Genomic DNA, 15,714 nt, shown 5'->3' with positions numbered 1-15,714 from the left:
TATAAAGTGCTCTGCTAGGAGAGAATCTTGTTAGAGATTCCAAAGCTTGATTAGAAGCTTATACCCTTTTAAAGGTAGTACCATGTTAGGAGTAACCTCGGTAGAGGATTTCAGAATCCAAACTAATGGATCACCTTATTCAAGGAGTTATACATTGAAGCTTGTTAGAGCTTACCCGGTTAGGAGATTTTATTCTATTATAATGGTTAGAAAACAACAAGAATGGTTTGATTTGTTCTGAGTATCACAATACTTGCTTAATCAGATCCTTCTAAACATATTCAACAATGCTCTCCTTCATACTCTTCAACTTAACTCTTTTTCCTTTCACACATAACATAACACTTTTTACTATATCAAATAATTCATTGTGATGTCAATATATAGACCTTATGATTTCATGTCAGCCTTAAGAAAATATAACACAATTTCCAAGGTGCAGTGTATCTAGACAAGTGATCATAACTGATCACAAAAATTTCCGCCAAGCAATCGGTGCAAGTAACTCATCATGAAATGTGGTAACTCATCACATCCATAATACCAACAATCTCCCCATTTGGCATTGATGGCAACACAAGATGGAAAAACATCTAAGTGCCAAAACAGAATGCCAAAAACCAAAAACCAACAATCTCCAGAATAGATCAATACCAAAAATACAAATACAAATGTAGAGAGTATAAATCTCTCCCCCAAATAATCTATCCTCATAGGATAATTTTTTTCCATAGATATCTCTCCCCTTTTGACATCAAATGCCAAAGAAATAAATACAAGAACATACAATCAATTGTTTTAACCAACTACTCCCCCTAAGAAGTAGCTCTCCTCCATCAAAGCTGGAAAAAAAGTTTCTCTGTTAATTGTTAGGACCTGGAGGCAACTGAGGGGGAGGGGGGGGTGAATCAATTGTCTATTAATTTCAACCCAAATATAACTTAACCAAACTTAATTCATAATACCAGTAAATCAAACTTAATGTCGGTAGACGGTTTGGCAGTTAATAACAGTACCGGTAAAGTTTAATGCATGAAACAGAAAGACAAAGAACATACACAACATATAACACAGTTATTTGTATGTGGAAACCCTGTAAGGGGAAAAACCATGGTGGGAAACCTTACCCACAATCAAATGATACTACTGTAGATAGTATGTGTGTACAAATGGGGTCTGCACATGCAGAAAGGCCAACTGCGCCCTAGAGCTCACTGCTCAATCACAAAATGGGAGTCACTCTAACTACAATTGTATGGTTAAATCCAATGATAATGTACTACTCAAAATAGCATCTTCATATGTTGGATTCAGTACCGGTTAAGCTCTGATTGTCCTCCTCATACCTTCCTTGAATCTTCAAATGATATCTGCATGTATAGCTCTGCTTAAATTTGCATATACCTTATTACAATCCTTTTTCACACCCCTCTATATAATCTCACAAATGAGATCTTACATATATACCAAAACCAAAGACCAAATGTGTAGGTCAGCTTTCTAAGATATTACAATAAATCAATTACAAATGAATCAATATGCGATGCATGATGTCGGCTCAATTCATTTACAACAATAACCAATAAATAAAACATCTCCATAATGTGTCGTGTTGATCTGGAATAGATAACGCTTGCTGGTCCATAACCTAGACCTATTTGTCGGTAACAATAGATATGCAAACTCGATTGTACCAATAATCAAATCACCAAAACCAAGTGTCCAAACAATTTCTTCGACATAACCAAGTAATCTCCAGATGATAACAGATCATCCTTAGTGTCGGTGAACAATATAAGCTGTCGGTGAACCAGATATCGGTGACTATGCATAAGTCACTAAACATGCCGGTGAACATAACCAAAGATATCCACAAGGATAAGTGTTGACAAGTGTTGACATCAATGAAAAACCAATGCAACACATTCATAATACCAACAATCTCCCCCTTTGGCATTGATGGCAACACAAGATGGAAAAACCATCTAAGTGCCAAAGCATAAATACCAAAAACCAAAAACCAACAATCTCCCAAAGAGATCATTAACCAGAAATCAAAATACAGATACAGAGAGTAACAATATCTCCCCCAATGAATAATCTCTCCCCAAAAGATAATGTGTTTTTCCATAGATATTTCTCCCCCTTTGACATCAAATTCCAAAGCAATACAAAACCAAATACAATCAGTTCATAGAACTTGTTACAAATACCAATTGTTATAACCAAATGTATTAAATCTACTCCCCCTGAGAAGTAGCTCTCCTTCATTAAAGCCTGGAAAAAGGTTTCTTTGTTAATTATGTCAATCTGATGCCATGCTCCAATTGTCTAAGTTTCTACCGGTGAGGGTATAACTCCAAGCTGCTCTCTTAGATATTCAAAATTTTCCTTAGGCAAAGGCTTAGTAAAGATATCTACAATCTGCTCTTTAGTATTCACATAAACCAATTTCACTTCTTTTGCTTCAACATTCTCTTTCAGAAAATTGAATTTGATGGAAACATGTTTAGTTTTAGAGTGAAATACCAGATTCTTTGATATATCAATTGCTGCCATATTATCACAGTAAATGATTATAGGTTCTTTGCATTTACAACAATAACCAATAAATAAAACATCTCCATAACATGTCATTCTGATGTGGAATAGATAGCACTTGTCGGTCCATAACCTAGACCTATTTATCGATAACAACAAATATGCAAACTCGACTGTACCAATAATCAAATCACCAAAACCAAGTGTCCAAACAATGTCTTCGACATAACTAAGTAATCTCAAGATGATAATAGATCATCCTTAGTGCCGGTGAATAATATAACCTGCTGGTGAACAAGATATCAGTGATTGTGCATAAGTCACTGAACATGTCGGTGAACATAACCAAAGATCTCCACAAGGATAAGTGTTGAGAAGTGTTGACATCAATGAGAAGTGTTGTCATTTTGATGCCAATCATCAATTGTCTAAGTCTCTATCGGTGAGGGTATTACCCCAAGCTACTCTCTGAGTATAATTAGTTGCTACTGCAACATATTCTGATTCTGATGTTGATAATGATGTACAACTCTGTTTCTTGCTCAATAATGAAATTAATCTACTACCAAGAAAGAATGTCCCATCGGTGGTGCTATTTCTATTATCTACATCTCCTGCCCAATTTGCATCGGTGTATGCACATAAATCAAAATTTTCATCTTTAGGATACCATAAACCAATATTTGATGTGCCTTGTAGATACCAGAAAATCCTTTTCACTACTGATTCATGATTTTCTTTAGGATTACTCTGAAATCTTGAAACAATACATACTGCATTCATTATGTCAGGTCTTGTTTGTGTCAAATATAGTAAACCTCCAATCATAGATTTATATCTTGTCAGATTAACAAGAGCTAAATCATCCTTCAATGTCAATTTATCAGTTGTAGTCATAGGAGTACTTACTGGTTTGGAATTTTCCATACCAAATTTCTTCAGTAGTTCCTTCAAGTACTTTGTTTGACATATAAATATACCTTTATCAGTCTATGAAATCTACAATCCTAAAAAGAATTTTATCTCCCCAATCATAGACATTTCAAATTCTTCCTGCATCTTATTAGCAAAGTCTTTACATAATCCATCTTCTCCTCCAAAAATGATATCATCAACAAAAACTCCAATAAACAAGATGTCTTCATTAGTCACTTTGAAATATAAGTTGTTGTTAGCATTACCTTTAGTGTAACCAAGCTTCAAAAGATATTTGTCCAATCTAGCATACCAAGCTCTAGGAGCTTGCTTCAATCCATACAAAGCTTTTCTTAATCTGCAAACCATATCTTTATCATTTGTCAATGAAAATCCATCAGGTTGTTCAATATAAACTTCCTCTTAAAGATCACCATTCAGAAATGCACATTTTACATCCATTTGATATACTTTGTAGTTCTTGTGAGCTATAAATGCAAGAAATAATCTGACTACCTCAATTCTAGCTACCGGTGCAAAGGGTTCATTGTAATCAATTCCATCTTTCTATGAATATCCTTTACACACTAATCTTGTGTTGTTTCTAATTACCTTACCATCTTCATTAAGTTTATTTCTAAATACCCATTTAGTTCCAATTACATTTTTGTCTTTAGGTCAAGGAACCAATGTCCATGTATTGTTCTTTTCAATTTGTTCTAATTCATCTTCCATAGCATTAATCCAATGTTTATCTTCACATGTCTCAATAACAAATGTTGGTTCAATTTTATAAATTAAACATACCTCTTCATTTGCCAGTCTTCCTCTTGTCATAACACCTTGATACTTATTCCCAATTATCTGACTTTCAGAGTGATTCAGTCTTACATACCTGGGTGTGTTCACTTCCTGATGTTCTTCGGTCACTGTGGAATTCTCTAATGATGTTGTTGTGACTGGATCCACATTCTGTACCAGTGCACTCTGTATAGGTTCATTTATAATCATCTCAACTGTCGGTTCAGAATCCATAGACCTTGAATTTCCTCTAAATTGTTCATCTATCTTCACATTTGCACTCTCAATGATTTTCTGCAATCTTTTATTAAAACATATATGCCTCGCTCTTAGATGAATAACCAAGAAATATTCCTTCATTACTTCTAGGATCAAATTTACCAATATACTCATCTCTCCTAATATAGCATTTTCTTCCAAATATTCTAAAATATTTAAGAGTAGGAGTATTACCAAACCATAGTTCATAAGGGGTCTTACCGGTTTCACCTTTTATGTGAACTCTGTTAAAAGTCTAAACCATTATATTCACTACTTCTCTCTAGTACACATGAGGTAGATTATCTTGTAATATCATGCTTCTAGTTGCATCCAAAATAGTTATGTTCTTCTTTTCCACAACTCCATTTTGTTGAGGTGTCTAGGGTGTTGATAGTTGTCTTTTGATTCCATTCACTTCACAAAATGTATTAAACTCCTTAGATGTAAATTTACCTCCTTGATCTGATCTTAAACATTTGATTTTCTTACTGATTTCATTCTCTACCAATGCCTTGAATGGTTTGAATTTTCCAAAAGCTTATGATTTCTCCCTGAGAAAAGTAACCCAACACATTCTATAATAATCATCAATGATTGGCATAAAGTATCTATGTCCCTATAGACTTCTTGTTCTTGTCGGACCACACAAGTCAGTATGGATTAAATCAAGAACATTATTGGATTTCTCAGAAATACTCTTGAAAGTTGTTCTAACTTGTTTTCCCCTTTGACATTCCTTACATACCGGATTATAAGGTTTTACAATCCTAGGTAAATCCCTTACTGCTTTAGATGAACTGATCTTTATAATACAATCAAAATTCACATGACAAAGTCTTTTATGCCATAACCAACTTTCATCAATATGTACAATCAATCATGTCATTTCATTGTTATTAAAATGAAAGATATTACCTCTAGTCTAATTACCGGTTGCAATCTCCAAACCAGTTATATTCATGATTTTGCATTTACCATTATTGAATTGTAACTGAAATCCCTTTTCAACTAATTGACCAACACTCAAAAGATTATACTTCAAACCTTCAACATAATAAACGTTGTCAGTATTGTGCTTACCAACAAAAGATATAGTGCCTTTTCCTTTGATCAAACAAGCTTTGTCATCCCCAAATCTTACTAGACCTCCATTGTATTCCTGAAAAGATAATAATTTACTTTTATCACCAGTTATATGATGTGAACATCCAGAATCTATAATCCATTCATCCTTTTCTTCAATTTTAGCTGCCAGGGCTTGCTCTACTGGTGGAACAGTGGGTGTCCGTTGATCTTCTTTTATTGCAACAAAATCCCATCCATTGTCTATCGGTTCTTCATCAGAATCATCAGTAACTCCTTCATTAGCATAGTAACATTATTTGTCTCTATTCTTCTTAAATCTATATCTCTGATATTCAGGGTTACATTGATATGTCCTTTTAGCTTCTTCTCTCAATCTCGCATGTCTATCAGGACATCTAGATGCCATATGACCAACTTTATTATAGTTAAAATATTTAAATGGTGCTTTACCTTCATACTTACTTCCAATAGGACCTTTAGGCATTTTCCTTGCAAATAGTGCTTCAAGTTCTTCCAATTCTTCATTTTCCTTTTTGATATCTTCAAGTTCCCTTACATAAAGAGCTTTCCAATTAGATGATGATGATGATGATGATGATGATGATGATGATGATGATGATGGTGCTTTGAAGGCTAAATCTTTTTTAATTGTAGCAACAAGACCAAATTCCTCAAGCTCAAATACTGAAAGCTTTCCAACCAAGGTATCTCTAGATACTTATGTATTAGGCATTGTTCTCAACTCATTAATAGTAGTTACTTTTATTTTGTATGCCGGTGGAAATTTTGTTAAAACTTTAAAAATAATTTCATCTTCACTCAAGGATCCTCCACAACATTTTATTCCCAAAACAATTTCATTAACCCTTTCCATAAAAGATAAAATTCTTTCATCTTCTTCCATTTTCATATTTTCATACCTGACCCAAAAGCATTCTAGTTTTGCAATTTTAACAGTGGTATCTCTTTCATTCAATGTCTCCAATTTATCCTAAATAGCTTTAGCAGTAGATTGATCTAATAATCCCATGATTTGTTGATCTGACAAGGTGCTCAAGAGTGCTTCTCTTGCTTTGCAATCATTCTCTTGATCCCTACCCATTGTTGGTGGATTAGGTTGATTGGGTGTAAGACCAAAATAGCCATTCTTTGTAACATCTCATATGTCTCTTCCAATGCAATTCAGATGTGTCTCCATTTTGATCTTCCATATATCATAGTTAGTTCCATCAAGTTTTGGACTGTCCTTCCTGAAAAATTTTGTTGCCATAGAATCTCCTCAAGCTGTTAAACTTCTACAAAAAGAGGACTTGGCTTTGATACCAATTATTAGGCCCCAGAGGCAACTGAGAGGGGGGGTGAATCAATTGTCTATTAATTTCAACCCAAATATAACTTAATCAAACTTGATACTTAATACCAGTAAACCAAACTTAATGTCGGTTGACAGATTAGTAGTTAATATTAATATCATCGAAACTCAATGCATAAAACAAAAAAAGAAACAACATCCACAGCACATAACACAGATATTTGTATGTGGAAACCCTATAAGGGGGAAAACCACGGTGGGAAACCTTACCCATAATTAGATGATACTACTGCAGATAGTATGTGTATACAAATGGGGTCTGCACATGCAGAAAGGCCAACCGCCTAGAGCTCACTGATTAATCAAAAAATAGGAGTCACACTGACTACAATTGGATGGTTAAATCCAATGATAATGTACTACTCAAAGCAGCATCTCCAATACTAGATTTAGTACCGGTTAAGCTCTGATAATCACCTTCAAACCTTCCGTGAACATTCTCTATGGTCTGCTCATATGATCTTCAATATTCGCATATACCATGTTACAAATCCATATACCATATACCATTATCTTTCTTCTACCTATTCCATCATCTCACAAATGAGATCTTTACATATATACCAAAACCTAAGACCAAATGTGTAGGTCGGCTTACCAAGAATATTACAATTAAACCAATTACAAATAATTCAAGATGTGATGCATCATGTTGGCTCAATACATTTACAACAATATCCAATTAATTAAATCATCTTCATAACGTGTCGTGCTGATCTAGAATTGATAATGCATGTCAGTCCATAACCTAGACCAATTTGTCGGTAACAGCAAAAATGTCAACCCGATTAGACCAATAACCAAAATACCAAAACCAAGTGTCCAAACCATGTCTTTGACATAACCAAGTGATCTCCAAATGATAACAAGTCATCCTCAGTGTCGGTGAACAATATACCAGTGACTGTGCATAAGTCACTGAACTTTCGGGTGAACATAATGTGTCAGTTCAACATAACCAAAGATCTCCAGAAGGATAAGTGTTGACATCAATGACAAAACTAATGCAACACATCCATAATACCAACAAATCGAAGTTACATCAGTAGTCAATATAATCATATGTGTATGTGAGAGTGTTTCATCAATGACAACAAATGATGAATACATTATAATCATCATCAAGCCAACAGGTTATAGTGTGTGTCCTTTCCAAATACATATTCTCCCCATGAACACAACTCAGAATAATTCAGATATGTTCCTCTTCAAAATCTTCAAGAAAATAAGTTGCATTATGAAAACCTTTCTCATAAACCCTAATATACTCGGGTTGAATCTTTCCCTTTTCATCGCAAAGGGATTTCAACTGAGAATAAATTGACAATGATCCTAATTCCTCAATTTTACAATCAATGTAGCTAGACAAATCTCCTTTCACTACACCATTAGGAACTTGAGATAAAGCATTATAAGACACAATTCGTTTCGACTTCACAACCTCCATAGGTTCAGATGTGATCATCAGTTTCTCTACTTGCTTGGACGATGATGCCATTTCAGATAAACTATATTCAAAGTGGGATTTTACAAAGAAATACCTTAGTTTACGTGTGTTGCATCGTTTACCGATTGATTACTCAAGTGCACACTAGATCAATCTTCACTAACCTTCAAATTAGCTTGATCACTCAAATCGTGATACAACTTAGACTAAAATCAGCTAGCAATCCTTTCTTTGTTGTGCAAGTGCTCAAGAATTCTTTCTCGAACGCATTAGGGTAAAAATAACAAAGAAAAACTTGCTTTTATCCTTTTTACCTACTGCATTAAATGCTCTCCCATTAGGGTTACAAACCCTAATTACACCACTTAAAGATGCATACAATATTGACAGATGTAAAAACCAGATGATAAACTTTTGAAAAACCGATTGACAAAAGTTATCAAATTTCATGCATTCAAACTCTCTTACCACTCATTCTTTTCAAGGGGTCCAGAAGTAGATTTACCGCTATGCTCCCCTTAGCCATATTGAAAGGATCAGTTCACTGGTGTAGGATTCTCCACACTGGGTGAAGAATTAATTTCTTCTATAGGTATATCATCACTCTTCTTTTTTCCATATTTGATTCATTTCTTCTCTAGTTTCTTCAATATTTACCTTCTACTTGCCTTTCTAATCCTTAGAATGATTAACCGGTTTGTGCTTTCTAGATCTATAAAACTTGGCCATGTGTCCCAGTTTATGGTAATGATAGTAGGCCATTCGAGATGATCTCCAAGGTCATGCATTGCCTCTTCCAGTTCTCCTTTTGCAATTCATAGCCACATGACCAAAATTGTTACAAATGGTGCAAATGACATTTGTTACATTTTTCTTCTCAAATGGACTAAACCAGTTGACATAGGGTATTTGCCAGTTCATGTTACCCCAGTTATCATAGTTTCTCATCTAGTTGTCATTTGGTCTTGGATTCATCTGAGGTACTAGTTTATTTTCTCTATTTGCATTCAACTAATCTATGTCCATACATTTTGCATGTGAAACAATGACCTTCAAATTTCTTGGACATATACCTAGTATTTGTATTGTATCTTGCATTTCCATTAGGTTTGTTTCTACACACATTTGTAGTATGACCAAGTTTATGGCAAACAAAGCAAACATGATTAAAGACCTTCTTACCGGTAGGCTTTTTATCCTTAGGAGCAGTTTTGTCCTTATGAATGTTTCTCTTTGTACCAGAAGATTCTCCTTTCTTAGATGTGTTAAAACCAAGTCCAGAGGTATCACCTTTCATCTTTGTGATTGAATTTGCTCATCTAGCAAGGTAGAACTTTTGTTGAACTTTTCCAATTTCCGATTAGCTTCAGTGAGTTGTCTGGTAAGATCTTCATTATGTTTTGATAGAGTCTCTCATAGAGATGATGCTAATTCAAGATCTAGTTGTAAGGTTTATTTTTCTTCATTCTCTGCATGCCAATGCTCATGCAAAGTAGCATTCTCTCACTTGATGTTGTCAATTGCATGGTCTCTTTCTTTGATGAGATCTTCAGTTGTCCTCCTGGCTTCTAGTTCCTAACTCATGCAGATAGTTAGGATTTCTAGATCTCTCCTCATATTTAGCTTTTCACTATTTAGTTTTTCAACTTCCTCAGCTAAAGCATCAATATTGGCCTCATCTGAAGAACTATTATCACATATTTCCAATAGTTATTGAGTTAGCTCTCTCCTTTTGACTTGAGAAGCTTTCAGTTTGACCCTTAGGGTTTCAAGCTCATTTCTACTAGCTTCAAGCTCTCTAGCCATCTCAAAGTAACTAATATCCCCCATGGTGGCTTTAGGGTTTCCTTCCAAGTGATTAAGCTTTAAAGAAGTTAGGCTCTTATACCAATTGATGGACTTGTAAAGCACTGAGGGGGGGGTGTGAATCAGTGACACCAAAAACAATACTACTTTAAACACTGACTAGTAGATATACTTAACAAGTTTGTTAAACACTATGCATGCAATCCAAAATGATATAAAAGCATCCATAATAAGTAAAACATCCACCATAACCCAAGTATTTATACGTGGAAAACCAAAATGGGAAAAACCACAGTGAGATGGGACTCACAAGTAACTATCTGTAGTAATAGATAACTAACTGGTTAAGGTCTACAAAAAGTTACTCTGCTAGGAGTGAATCTTGTTAAAGATCCCAAAGCTTAGTTAAAAGCTATACCCTGTTAAAGGTAGTACCCTATTAGGAGTAACATCGGTGGAGGATTTCTGAATCCAAACTAATGGATCACCTGGTTAGAGGATTTGTACAATGAAGCTTGTTAGAGTTTACCCAATTAGGGGATTTGACTGTTGTAGTGATTAGAAAACAACAAGTGGTGTGATCTAGTAGTAGCTCAACTTGCTTGAATAGATCCTCTTCTACGCACTCAAAACTTCATCACCAACATACTCTGCAACTTAACACTTATGCCTTCACATCAAATCATCTCATATCATATCTCCTTTACTAATACAAAATAATTCATTGTGATGTCAATATATAGACATTTAGATTTCATGAAGTCCTCTAGAAATCATATCACAATTTCCTAGGTGCAGTGTATATGGTCAAACAATCATAACTCATCACAAAAATACTGCCAAAATTTGTCAGTTAGGATAACTCATCACGACCAGTGATAACTCATCACATAATCAATGAATACCAGTTGGAACAACAATAGCATATGGTGGTTCATGCAGAATATATTATGAAAAATATTTAGCTGTCTTTGTCTCTGTCTTTGTCTCTATGTTGTCCTTTTGCTATCCTTTAGCTATCTTTATGTGGCTTTCTGTGCTTTGAATTCCCTTTTTGTTTTGGTTAAGAACTATTTTTTTTGGGGGTGATCAAGCATGGTTTTCTTCCACTTTAATACTTTATCTTTTTCTTGATATGTATTAAGGTTCGGGTTCCTTTCAAAAACCTGTTTTTACTTAATCAAAACAATACCAGTTGGAGTTAAACATATAAATCATTTGTCCTTTTGTGCTCCTTTGATAATCTTTGTTGGATCTTCAGGTTGATGTTGAGTTGCGTATATCCATATATAAATACACATTGGTTGTCTCCATGTATATATCAGTTGTCACCATGTATACATCTATTAGGTATAAACTTCTAGTATACCGGTTGTAATATAAACAACCTTGAAGTGACACCAGTAGACAATATGAACATATGTGTGTGTATGTGTTTCATCAATGACAACATATGAAGTTATTCATTAAAATCATCTTCAAGCCAACAGATCGTGGATGTCATCTTCAATGTCTGAAACTTAACTTCACTTCATCTCTAATGCTCGATGAAAAACTAATTACTTGCTCACTTGAATTTTCTAGAGCATAGATCTTGATTTCAATTTGTTAGGTTTAAAATGAGAGGGGTACAGACATCCTTTTATACATGTCTACCCAAAAATAAAATTAAGTTTTTGGAGTAGGCCGACACGAGATCTAGGTCCCCACCCAAATTATGTGACTGTTATGAGGCTCCAAATTGAGCCCTTTTTTAGAGGACCATGGTGTTGTGCGTCATGATCCTAATTTAGGACCAGGGCACCCAACGTCATGGTCTTGGAAATCAAGGCTCTAGGTTTGGGGGGAGACTATGAAGGTAGTGAAAAAGTAGGTTTGATAGGTGATGTGAGCATAATTAGCACTTCAATCAGGCCTTGAAAGTCAAAGCATAAAAATGAGGATAAAATTGTACACAAGTACAATTTAGGACACTAAATTTAACCACCACTTGAGTGGGAGTAAGAGACTAAGCATACTCATGGTAAAGTAAAAAGGTTTGTATTGAAAACTTTCATCAAGATACCAAAGAGACAAGACACACTAATCCCTCAAGGACCTTAGGATCTTACTACTCTAATATCAATATAAAAGGAACATCATAAGAAAGAGGAAATTGAGAGAGAGAACATGACTCCTAGCCTAGTAAGATTTGCTTATTATAGGTCATAAAAGGAAAAATATCAAATTACAAAGCAAAAGGCTCAGTTTGCAAAGTAACTTGAGTATCGAAAAACATGTCATTGTGTGTGCAAAAAGTGTAACATTGAGCGGAGTGTATGCCCCCACAATAAAGTGATTGTTGTTGAATAGACCCTACTACTGAGAGGGGGGTGAATCAATAATCCAAAATAAAAAAGCATTGATAATCTGAAACATGATTTGATCTTAGATATCCTTAGCAAGAAATGGAGTATGCAATAGAAATGAAATGCACAACATACACAACCATAATAGAGACACTAGATTTTTATACGTGGAAAACCCAAATGGGAAAAACCATGCGGAGGGTTAGCTCTCAAGATAATATAACTTGTTATATGGGATTACAAAAGAGGCTCACTATCGAGGGGCTCACTATCAAGAGGGCTCATTGCCTAGATTAAAATGGCTCACTTCTAAAAAGGCTCACTGCCAGAAAATAAACAAATGAACTGAGAAAATTGCATCTACATATGCATGGGATCATTTCTTGTTAAGCTTAGACAACACACTAATTTTTTGTAGTAGATTCGGATAAGAAACTCTGCAAATCACTTCACTATCTACCTACTCCAAAATATTGTCACACAAGATCTATCTTTCTTCTTTTCTCATCCAACATCAACTTCCTCACTTTATCGCTTATTACCTCACTCCTCACTTACTTCATCGTAATTCATCTATCTCTTCCTTCTCTCATATCTCTCAAGCATAATGTGATCATATATATATATATATGTCAATTGGAATATATATCAAGTCGGCTTCAATAAAATTTTCACATATTATATTTCAATAATCAAATCACACGCTACAATCACCAAAGAAAAAAAATATAATCCTTCATGGTCAGCCTGACCCAAAATAAGAATATCCTTGAATTTCCACATTAACATGCTACTAGAGCACAAATAACATGATCCAACTCAGTATTACAAGGTTAAAGATGTGAACAACAAATAATCAAAGGATTATCATCAAAAATCAAGAAACCAGATCACATACAACTGCTCAACATTGCATAACCGAATTCACTTTTGGAGCACAATATCCAGAGCACAACTTTCAAAGCACCAAAACCATGAATACAAAAATCTCAAATAATGACAACAATCATATCAAAATTGCACTACCATATATGCATCAAGACACAAATGTGAAGGACTAGACTTCTAAAATAAGCTAACTAAATATTGTTAGATTGTATGAACGATTGGAGCACAAAACTAATTTTCGCAACCAACACCAAATCTCTCATATCAAGATAAACATATCCTCATACTGACAATACATATTTCTAAATCATTAAACAACTAGGATCTTCCATCTATCATACATACCTATATTCCATTATTCTGCATCACATCATACATACCTATCTTTCATTGTTTTGCATCACATCATACATACCTATCTTCCACTATTTTGCATCACATCCAAACCAATCTAGATCACCAGGTTTGACATGAATGACAACTAAGACAAGTATTTCTAACAATCTCCCCCTTTTTCATTGATGGCAAAACAAAAACCTATCATAACTCCCCCTTAGATAATGCTTCCTTATTTCTCCAAAAATTTCCTTGATACTCCATATTTCTCCTAAATATTTCTCCTCCTTTGACATCAAGGACAAAGGGTAACAACAAAAAGGTTACTAATTATTTGCACTACTAAATCAAGAATGCTTCACTTACACTTTTGAAAAATTATCTTATAGTTCTCCTTCAATTCTGAAAAGAAAGTCTTCCAAGAGTTCATTGCCAAATAGAGACTCAAACTCAAACCATCATTCTTAACTATCACATCAACTACTTCAGATAAAGAACCAGGAAAAGTAGGGTTTTGTTCACACTTCTCAGCTTCAATAAGGAAACCAGAGATATGTTCTAACCTAGTCTCAACAATATCTTTCACCTTTAAGAAAACATTCACCACATCTTCTTTCTACCTTTGAATATAATATATGATTGTAAAGAGTTAATTTTCTTCCTTTGAGAACCATTTGCATCACTGAAAATGTGAAATGATTTTCCCATGGAATTCAGTTTGGATTCAATAGAATCAATCTTAGCTTTAAAATTTTCAATAGTCGTGGGCCAAGTTGGAGACAATATTTGTAAACTCTACCCGCTTCTGCCACATAGTATCTCATATCATTAATGTCTTTTGATAATCTCTTTTGAGAATATGCACACTCCTTTTTCATATCATTCCGAACTTCATCTTTTGCAATAGATTCCTCAAGAGGCTACTTCAAGTGATCTTTAAGCACTTCACTCAGAACATCCGGCAAGATTTCTGCAAGCTTACTAAAAGAAATATTATTCTAGACCAAGTAGTCAACTACAACTTCCTCAATCTAATCTTGATCATAAGAGGGTCGCTCAAGCCACAAATCTCCAATCTTATTCATTCCATTAGCTTCCTTAAACATACTCAAAATGTTCTCAGCCCTTACTGCCTTCAACTAGAGCCAATTTTCCCTTAGCCAATATAGGTGGTTCTGGATCATCTAGGGAAATAATCTCTTTTTATTCCTCACCTTTCATCATCTTCATTGATTCTAGAGAAAACACAACAATTCTTCTTTTCAAACTTCTACTGCCTGAGGGGAGACTCTCCTCAGGAGCACTGATAATGCTAGGAACTGGACCAAAGAACAACTTCTTCTAAAGTTTTATGAATTGATCCTTACATGCCTAATCTTTATCAGCCAAACAAGTTAGATATCTATAAATTTGATTTCCAACAGAAACATTTGATTTCAAGACTATATTCTCCTTCAAGGGCAATGATCTTGTGAAATAAATCGTTAAGCACATAATCAAAGAACCAAACCAAAATGAATATCCCTAATCTTTTGTCATCTTAATAATTTTTTTCTAACTGTGTCTACAACAACTCACACAAATAAAAAAATTTGTCTTCTTTCACCATTTGATGAGCAATGTATATTGCAATTGCCAAAGTAGAACCTTCTTTGTTTTTGAAATAGATGTTGTAATAAATTCCATATGCAACATACCTTACAACAGGGTCCATGATAGCATCAATTATTAATTCTTGTTGATCACCTGTGACATCAGTTAGGGTTTTAACTCTTTTTTTCTTGATTGAATTCTTCACTCGAATGGGTCCATTATCACACAAACCAGAAACTACAAGAATTGCTTCCTTTGAAATTTGATAAGGCTTATCCAACATCATATGATCATCAACAATATAGTTCAAAAGAAATTTA

The sequence above is a fragment of the Cryptomeria japonica genome, chromosome 5 (genome assembly GCF_030272615.1).
Source record: "Cryptomeria japonica chromosome 5, Sugi_1.0, whole genome shotgun sequence".
Taxonomy (NCBI): Eukaryota; Viridiplantae; Streptophyta; class Pinopsida; order Cupressales; family Cupressaceae; genus Cryptomeria; species Cryptomeria japonica.
This window is presented reverse-complemented; position numbering follows the sequence as displayed.